This window comes from Berghia stephanieae, chromosome 11, assembly GCF_034508935.2.
Source record: "Berghia stephanieae isolate SIO BIC M18660-M18661 chromosome 11, UCSD_Bste_1.3, whole genome shotgun sequence".
Lineage (NCBI taxonomy): Eukaryota > Metazoa > Mollusca > Gastropoda > Nudibranchia > Aeolidiidae > Berghia > Berghia stephanieae.
Window position 1 is genome coordinate 42,455,707 of NC_088370.1, and position 9,019 is coordinate 42,464,725.

Sequence of the window (9,019 nt, forward strand, 5' to 3'; positions counted from 1 at the left end):
GAGAGAGAGAGAGAGAGAGAGAGAGAGAGAGAGAGAGAGAGAGCGAGAGAGAGAGAGCGAGCGAGAGAGAGAGAGTGAAGAGAGTATGTGTCAGTTTGTGTGTGTGTGTGTGTGTGTGTGTGTGTGACTGTGTGTGGTTACCAATTCCCCAGCAGTTCTATTGACATAATTCTATGGGCACCGCCTGCGTTCCTGATACCCATATCACTACTGCCACTGGTTTCCTTATGATTAGATAGCATTGTGCTATAGGTAGTCAGTTGTTGTAAGTACCGGAGTACTGGTTCAATACGAAACGGTAGTTATGGTTGTGCATTTTGGTGGTTGGTTGTGTGGCTTGGGTGTCGCCCAATGAATCTAAGTGCTTCAGGATTGGATCTTTAACATTGTGTTCAGTGTGTGATTGAATTGTAAACCGGGAACGCCTTCCGTAAGGCCATCGAGGAAAAGAATGCCTCAAAATGCTATATAGATGCTATGTGTTAGCCAAAAAGCTCACATCATTTTGCCAGCCGGATATAACTTACCAAAACACAAAACGTTGTGTAACCTTTATCGTTTATATATAATTTAGTAATTTTTTTTTTTTTTGATATAATTTAGTGAGAATTACTTATAAATTTCGATGTCTAAAAACAATAACAGAGAGCTGAGTGAAGTCAATTTCTTTCCATCTATACTAACCCTAAAAGAAAAAACCCTCTAAAAAGTTCTAGAAAGAATTCGTCCCACATCAGTACAAGCAAATGGGAGTTTTATTTCTATTATTATAATTATTATTAGCATTTGAATCGGTGTCTTTACTTCGATGACGTACAGAAGGCATTTCTTCAACTGTCATGTTTTAGATAAGTCTAAAGATCTGACCAAGTGTGTCTGAAAGATCCCAGACAAACAAGAACGAAAAGGAAAATATATAAGAATAACCAGCCCGAAAAATCAGTCGACCTCGACTGGGGATCGAACCTCAGACCTTCTGATTACCAGTCAGACTTGCTACCATTACACCACAGAGTCTCCCGGTAGTTGGAACAGTTTTTAACACTTAAATTCTTCACAAGGGTACGCGTTTTACGCTGTGAACCTTCGCTTGCACCAAACGACAGGGAGACTGATTATTTGGGATGTTTTTTTTTCTCCTTTACTTTCTTTCTTGCTTGTCTGGCACCTTCCATCCACACTTGTTCAGATATATATCTTATAAATGGTGCCTGCTCCTTAATTTCTTTAATTTTAGATAAGTCTGGTGCTTTTATACATATTTCTTTGTGAATGACCTGCTGGATACAATGTTCTTAGTGTATTCTTCTTCTTCTTCTTCGTTCCTCTGATGGACATCTATGGCTGCAGTCCGATATCTGCTATGAAGTCTGTGGTCCGCTTTAGGTCCTCAGCCTCACCATAGAGCTTTGTGTTGAGTGTTGTAGGGGTGACCCAGTGGTTCGAACGTTGCACGTTCTTAGTGTATGACTTCAAGGATTTCATTTTCTTTTCGTGGATTTTGATCTCTTGGTGTAATGTGGCCCGCCGTAACAATCGGTCATAAAGTCGAAAACTAGAATAAAACTTTACCTTATGAAAACGAAAAAGAAGAGAAGATATTTATTTATATGACCCATTGTCAGAAAACGGTATTAGGTCGAGATAAACTAGGTGCTGAAAATTGAATACACACACACACACACACACACACACACACACACACAATAAATCTTCGGGTTAGTTTCACTTCATAATGGTCGATAAATAACAATGTGAAATTGAATGTAAGCTTCAATTTAATTACAAAAACAGAATAGAATTAACGTTTCGGGTTTCTCCTTTATCAGCAAAACAGGATGAATGAAACACTACAGATGAATTAGATAATGTGGTAGTGGCGTTGTTAAGATGAATAAACAAAACAACGCCACAACCACATTATCTCATTTATCTGTAGTGTTTCATTCATCCTGTTTTGTTGGTAAAGGGGAAACCCGAAACGTCAATTTGATCTGTTTTTGTAATTAAATTGAAGTATACATTCAATTTCACTTTGTTATTTATTTCTTCGAGCTTCGTGCAGCAACATTTACATATGGTAGAGAATGAACTCTGAACACAATACAATTTCTTACATTACAAAAATTCTATTATTCTAATGCTAAAGTCCCTTTTCGAGGGTCCTGTTCATCCAGAGAGAGAGAGAGAGAGAGAGAGAGAGAGAGAGAGAGAGAGAGAGAGAGAGACAGAGTGAGAGAGCGAGAGAGAGAGAGAGAGAAAGAGAGAAAGAGGGAATGAGAGAAAAAGAAAGAGGGAGACATGGAAAGAGAGAGAGAGAGAGAGAGACAGAGAGAGAGAGAGAGTGAGAGAGATAGAGAGAGAAGGGGGGGGGGGTGATTTTGAAGTTTAGCCATATAAATCTTCCTTCAAACTTTAATCAATTATAAGGACACTCATCTTTGTCAAAAATCTCTCAAACCTGGGACTTCGCTAAAATCTTCTCAGAAGTCTCATGTTTCGAGTTTTTGAGAAGATGAGGATAATTTTAATGGTACAGTTATTGAAGGCAAAATTTTCTGTCAAAATTTTTAAAATGTTGTTTTTCTTTTTTTCTTTTTCTTTGTCAGCGTATGGCAATATTTAAATTTTAATTAATATTATCCATTAATTGACATTGAATACTAATTATATAATTGATAAATCGTGTCTATGCATAAAAGTTACACAGAAAATTTAAAGGTTTTTAGAACCTATTAGCTCATAAATGTTACGATACGATACGATACGAATGAATATGTCAGTAAACAGATTAATTAATTTTACAACCTTGATCACTGTATCGTTTTATTACAACCTTGTTGGGTTTGGCTGATAAGCCAATTATTTATGACTTTGTTGCTCTCAGGACTAGATTTATTTTGGTGATTTTTATATTTTATCTATTTTTTAAATATTTTTAGGCGTTAGTGGAAGGGAGGGGGGCATGTATAGATAGATAGAGAGAGAAAGAAAGACAGAAAGAAAGAAAGAGGGAGAGAGAGAGAGAGAGAGAGAGAGAGAGAGAGTAAGGAAGATAAGGAGATATATAGATCGATAGATAGATAGATAGATAGATAGATAGATAGATAGATAGGGAGAGAGAGGGAGAGAGAGAGGGAGAGAGAGAGAGAGAGAGAGAGAAATGGAGAGAGATAGATAGAGAGAGAGAGAGAGAGAGAGAGAGAGAGAGAGAGAGAGAGAGAGAGAGATTGAGAGAGATTGAGAGAGAGACTTTAACAACACCATTCTCGCATCTCTCATTCGTATTTATTGTTACATTCATCTGGTTTTATTGACAAAGGGGAAACCCGAAACGTCTACTTTATCTGTCTTCGTTAATAATTAAATTAAAGCTTCCATTCCATTAGTTATTCAATTCTTCGCTATTAAAGCAGACAATTTTGCATTGGAATTTATTTGCCTTGGAGAATCCAAACGGACCAATTCGATCATCAGCCTATATCAGCCCATATTATCAGCCCATATGACATTAAGCCCTTAATCAGCCCATGTGGTAATTGTTACATCAACGTGTCTACTCAATCAATTGGATGGTCGCCTCAGAGTCGTTACTCTAATAAGTTACGAGAGAGAGAGAGAGGGGGGGGGGGAGAGAGAGGGAGAGAGAGAGAGGGAGAGAGAGATAGAGAGAGAGAGGAGAGAGAGAGAGGGAGAGAGAGGGAAGAGAGAGAGGGAGAGAGAGAGAGGAGAGAGAGGAGGAGAGAGAGAGAGGAGAGAAGAGAGAGAGAGGAGAGAGAGAGAGGAGAGAGAGAGAAGAGAGAGAGAGGAGAGGAGGAGAGAGAGAGGGAGAGAGAGAGAGAGAGAAGAGAGAGAGAGAGGGTTAGTTTTTGGTTTCTTTTACTTTTGATAAAACTTGGACAAATTATTTTGGGCATGAATAATGTAATTCTTGTTTGAAAAAGTGTGATGTCAGAATTCCAGTTCCAGTCTGATTGGAAGTGTACCCCAATCTTCTGTTGGATTGGATACATACATCGTGCAACTGATTTCCTAGTTTAAGAGTGATGACAATTTAATTTCTAGCCTAAATAAATGCTTGTCGTGAATGAAGATCATCAATCCTTGCTCGTTTACGCCCCTTAACCCTCTCTTTACCAACAACAGGAAAATTGTCACATTCGTTACGATACAACCAACATTTTTCTTATTCAAATTTCTCTTGTACATCATAAACTTTAAAGAAAATGAAAAAAAAAAAAACAACAAAAAACTTGAGCTTTAATATAGAGCAATATCCACTAAACGTGCTCAAAGCGCTTTACAAGGGGTCCCTGGCCAACAGCAACACATAACATGTAGGACGAGACATGACGCCTGTCAGGCGATATTACAAATTTTTGGGACAGAGACAACGCTGTTATCGGTCAGGTACTCATTTTGCACCTGAGTACGGTGAGAGAATGTGAGTAAAGAGCCTTCTCCAAGGACTCAACTATGCGCCGAGCGAGGCTCGAACCCAGGACCTTCCGATCCGAAAGCGAGTGTCATACCACTAGACCACATAGCCGCAAAATGAAGTGTGTTGTAGAGCATGTTTTGCTAAAGAAATTATGTATCGCAAGAACTTTACTGCTATTGTGTTTGAATGATAAAAAAATCTATTTTTGTGTTCGTTGGGTGTGAAGTTTTGGAGAAAATCCTGAAAATGGCTGGTAAGGAGAGGGTTAATTATAAGAATCTGCCTATTGATAAAGCCATACCGCCTTATGATTCAATATGTAAACTATTAACTGTATATACATTGTCCAGAGGACTGGTTACACACTTCCAATGAGTTTTGAACCGGAAAAGAGGAAGGCGTGGCGTCACCATCTCTCTAGCCTTAAATGTTTCATGCCTTGACTTACATGCTAATTGTTGCTGGTAGCTAGGGAATTCTTGTAAAGCGCTTTGGGCTACGTGTACTTGATATTGCACTTTATAAATTATGCTTATGTTCTTTTTTTTAGATGGGGGTGGGGGTGTAACATTTTAGCTTCATTGGCAGATATTTGGATGTCTAAGTGTTACGATACTTATATATATATACAAAAATATACCAGTGTATTTAAAATGTTACACCCCTCCCTATCTACTAATAAAAAAAATTAGCTTTTTTACGATAGGAAGTCCCGATAGCTCAGTTGGTAGAGCACACGCTTCACACGCAAAGTGACCGAGATCGATCCCCGGTCGTAGTCGAGAGAGATCGTTTTTGACACCCCTGTCCGCCCAGCAGTGATTGGGTAGCTGGGTTTGTTAGATCTGGCGGAATGAATACTTAGCGATAGACTGGCATCCTATCCAAAGGGTAGCAATCAATTGCTATTGTCCAATTCACGCTATAGAAACCGGGATAAACTCCGACTCCATGGGCCTATGTCTCTGAAGGACTATTTTACGATAGCGCGGCCTGTCACTGGAACTGTGTACGACAGCACCGCGAGGCACAAACTAACTTTACAGCAAGACTGATTACGAGGAATATTTTTTTTTTCATAAGAGGCCTTTTAATTAAGCTAACCTGCTATCAACAAAGTCATAGATATCTGAAATTTCAGAGGAAATCGTCATAGAGTTATCACGTTATGGTTGTTTTATAAATAAAATCAGGTGTCATATAAATTTATGGCTATTTTGAATTTTAAAATAACCAAACAATCTGGCCAAAATGAACCAAAATGGAAAAAAAAAAGTATTTTGCTATAGCGTAGGTAGTACGCGATACAAGGATCAGAGAGAGCCTAATCTATCCAAACATTGGAACTTCCTTTGTCACTAAGTCGGCTCAGTTACAACAAACTTTTGTATTCGCTCTGGCAACGAGAAGACAGGATTTCCTCCCCTTAATTGCTCGAAAGCCGATTTTCAATAACAATTTCATTCCAGCTTATCCATTAATTCCACTTGTGAATGGTTCCTGTTGTGTGGTCAAAAGTGGCCAGTTTGTATTGGATTGACAGCGAGACAATTTATATACAAAATGAAGAATGTTACGGACATAGTGTGGTTCTGTCTGTGATAGTATGAAATAAATCATTCGAATAAATTGTTACCCATCGCCTCAAAGACGGTATAATGTCGGGATAGCGTAACGTTTTCGAAATTTGAATCTATGGTCCGAAATAATGGACTTATGTTAGCGATGACTATGAAAAATGTTTTTTTCTCTTTTTTGAGAAACATTTTTGTCTAAAATCAAAGCCCTATCTCCACTGAGTAAAAATGTTTTTGAATTTTGAAAATCCATTCATAAATAAACAAGTTATGCAGTTTCAAAGGTGTCATTTATTTGGATGACCCGCAAAGAGGAAAAAAAACGCGAAAATATGGGACGCTTTTTCGGCATTTTTTTCGACCTTTGGTTGTATCTTGCGTAATAAATGGATTAAAAGATTGAAACTTGAAAAGCAAATTAGGATGGTGTTTTGTAAAATACGGGAAAAGTACTCGTCATATTCATATGAAATTTTATAACCAAAAAGAAGAAATGTTCATGTATTACCTTGTCAGCGACAAAACCTCCACGCCCGGTAGTTTTAGAAATATTTTACTCCAAAGAGTAAAAATCTAATTTTAACGGTCTTCTGGTAATAGCACGAGTTTTGTCGCTTGACATAATCTAAAATGACCTTTTTCTAACTGTGTGCCAACTTTCAGTCACATTCATCGATAAACAGCGTCGTAATTAATTTTTTAAAATAGCATATACGAAACGGCTTCGTCCCATATTTTGACGCGAATTCGGGCACTTCGCGAGCGAAAAAGAGGCCCAAAGATTTGTGCGGGATAGTCATTGCTACTTATGTAGATAAACGTTGTTCATCCATGAAGAACTTAGAATATAGATTTTTAAAGAGTTGAAATTGAAATGATATATCTAGGTTCGTTGACTTCAAATCCACATTTTGCTTCTGTTCTATCCTGACTTTTTACGTTTTGACGCGATAGGTCACAATCAATATAAAAAAGAGACGTGCATATATATATATATATATATATATATATATATATATATATATATATATATATATATATATATATATATATACATAAACACTACGCCTTGCAAGGAAAATTAACTACCGACAAGGTAACAAGCAATTTCGAATGAGCGTTAATAACTGCTGAAACTAGGTCGGACCGCAGCAATCGTCATCTCATAGATAGTATGCAGATGACGTCACTCAAGCCTTTGTTATTGTTTTTGCCATCCGCGTTTGTGAGTTGTTCTCACTACACTGTATTAACCAGACTATAAAAGTTCATGGTTACACAGAGTTTGTGTGTTGGTCCGTTATACTTCCGATGGCAATGTGTGAACTCTCGGCCAAGCGCATTCTATCTATAGCTGACACTGACCGAAATATTACGTCAAAAGACAAGTCACTAAAGCAATCAAATCGTGAGTTCTATTCAACAGTGTTCAGCCAATGGGATCACTTGTTTCCTTGAGCTCTACTATCGACAACTCTGGACGCTGCACAAACATAAAAAAGATGTCAACTATAGATAGTATGCGCTTGGCTAAGAAGCTCATAACATTGCCATCCGGAAGTATAACGGACCAACACACAAAACTTTGTGTATCCATGAACGCTTATAGACGTGTTAATACAGTTCAGTGAGCATTAGTCATAAACGCGGATGGCAAAAAACAATAACACAGACTTGAGTGCCGTCATCTTCGAACTATCTATTTGGATTGCATTGAGTATACATCCTGTACCTGTACTCGAATTATGTTTTGTCGAGCATGTCCTGTGATTGTATATTTCCTTGTCACTCATCATCTCATTTCGTGCGCTGCGCTATGTGGTCTTGTGGTATGACACTCGCTTTCGGATCGGAAGGTCCTGGGTTCTAGCCTCGCTCGGTGCATAGCTGAGTCCTTGGAAAAGTGCGTGTTGGTTCGTTATTGTCGCTATGCATTTAGGTAAAGTACTCACAACATCCATTTGCTAGAGAATGTAACTTACTACGACACGAGACTGCGTTTGAACGGTCTTGAACGTTTATAGTCTTATTGATAAAATTTGGTGAAAAGTTTAAGATTTTTTTCCTCCAAGATGTGGGTGATTTAACCCTCTCCATACAAACTATAAGACAATCCGTTACGATACAGATAATACTTTCCTTGTTCAGATTTGTTTTACAAATCACAAAATTTGAAAAAAAATCGTTGTAATATTTACAAGAACTCAATAAAATCATCTGAAGAATCCAATCTGTTTGTTGAGTCGGTGTTACATTTTAGTAAAAATCTTGAAAAACAGTCGGTTAAAAAAATTTTTTTTAAAAATTGAGCTTTATATAGTGCAATTTCCACGAAATGTGCTCAAAGAGCTTTAAAATCGATCGATATTCGAAGGACGCGCTTTCTGGCCAAATTTTTAAATACGAGTTTTATCCAGAGTCCGACTTTTAACCAGTTATAAAGGTGGATCAGCGGTGTTACCAATAAATGTAATACCTACATTTATGACCAGTGGTCACTAGTTAAGTGGGACGGACCAGATCAAAGGACGACGACAGCAGTTGAACGCCGTCCAATATATCCACCTCCCCTACTGCTCTCTACCCCCCCCCCCCCCTCCTTTTCTTTCACTGCAATGGTTACAATTAACTTTGATCAAGAATAATAGTGTTGTCGTGGCTCAGAGGTAAGGTCTTTGTTTCGTACCCGACAGGTCAGGTATCGACTTCGATCACCCGCCGCCGCTGCGCTGTGTGGCCTTGAGCAAGTCACCTAGCCTTAGCTCAATTTGCGGCGCTGCACTGCGACTGACGCCTGGGTTATTCCGGTCTTCCCTCGGAATACATCCTAGAGACAAATTTCCCAAATGGGATGAATAAATGAAATTTTATTGTCTACGACCAAAGACAGGGTAAAAAAGGAACGAGGATTGAAATCCCAACAAGTTTTTCTGCCCTGTCAGCTAAACAGAGAAAAAAAAAATTAGCACAAACTACAAAGGGTTTTTAAAAACATTATTTT

At 38.1% G+C, this 9,019-nt stretch overlaps 1 protein-coding gene across 11 annotated transcripts in view; it reads left to right on the top strand.

The window, feature by feature from the left end:
• The first annotated feature begins 206 nt into the window (after positions 1-206).
• Positions 207-9,019, top strand: part of LOC144957107 (uncharacterized) — a 75,362-nt gene continuing 66,549 nt past the window's right edge. For 2 of the 11 annotated variants that reach the window (XM_078888075.1, XM_078888083.1), the window contains exon 1: positions 252-298. The gene's annotated coding sequence lies outside the window, so the exon portion shown is untranslated. Of the gene's footprint in view, positions 396-9,019 lie in introns of all 11 variants that reach the window. The other 9 variants (XM_078888084.1, XM_078888082.1, XM_078888077.1 and 6 more) reach the window with 9 other exon arrangements.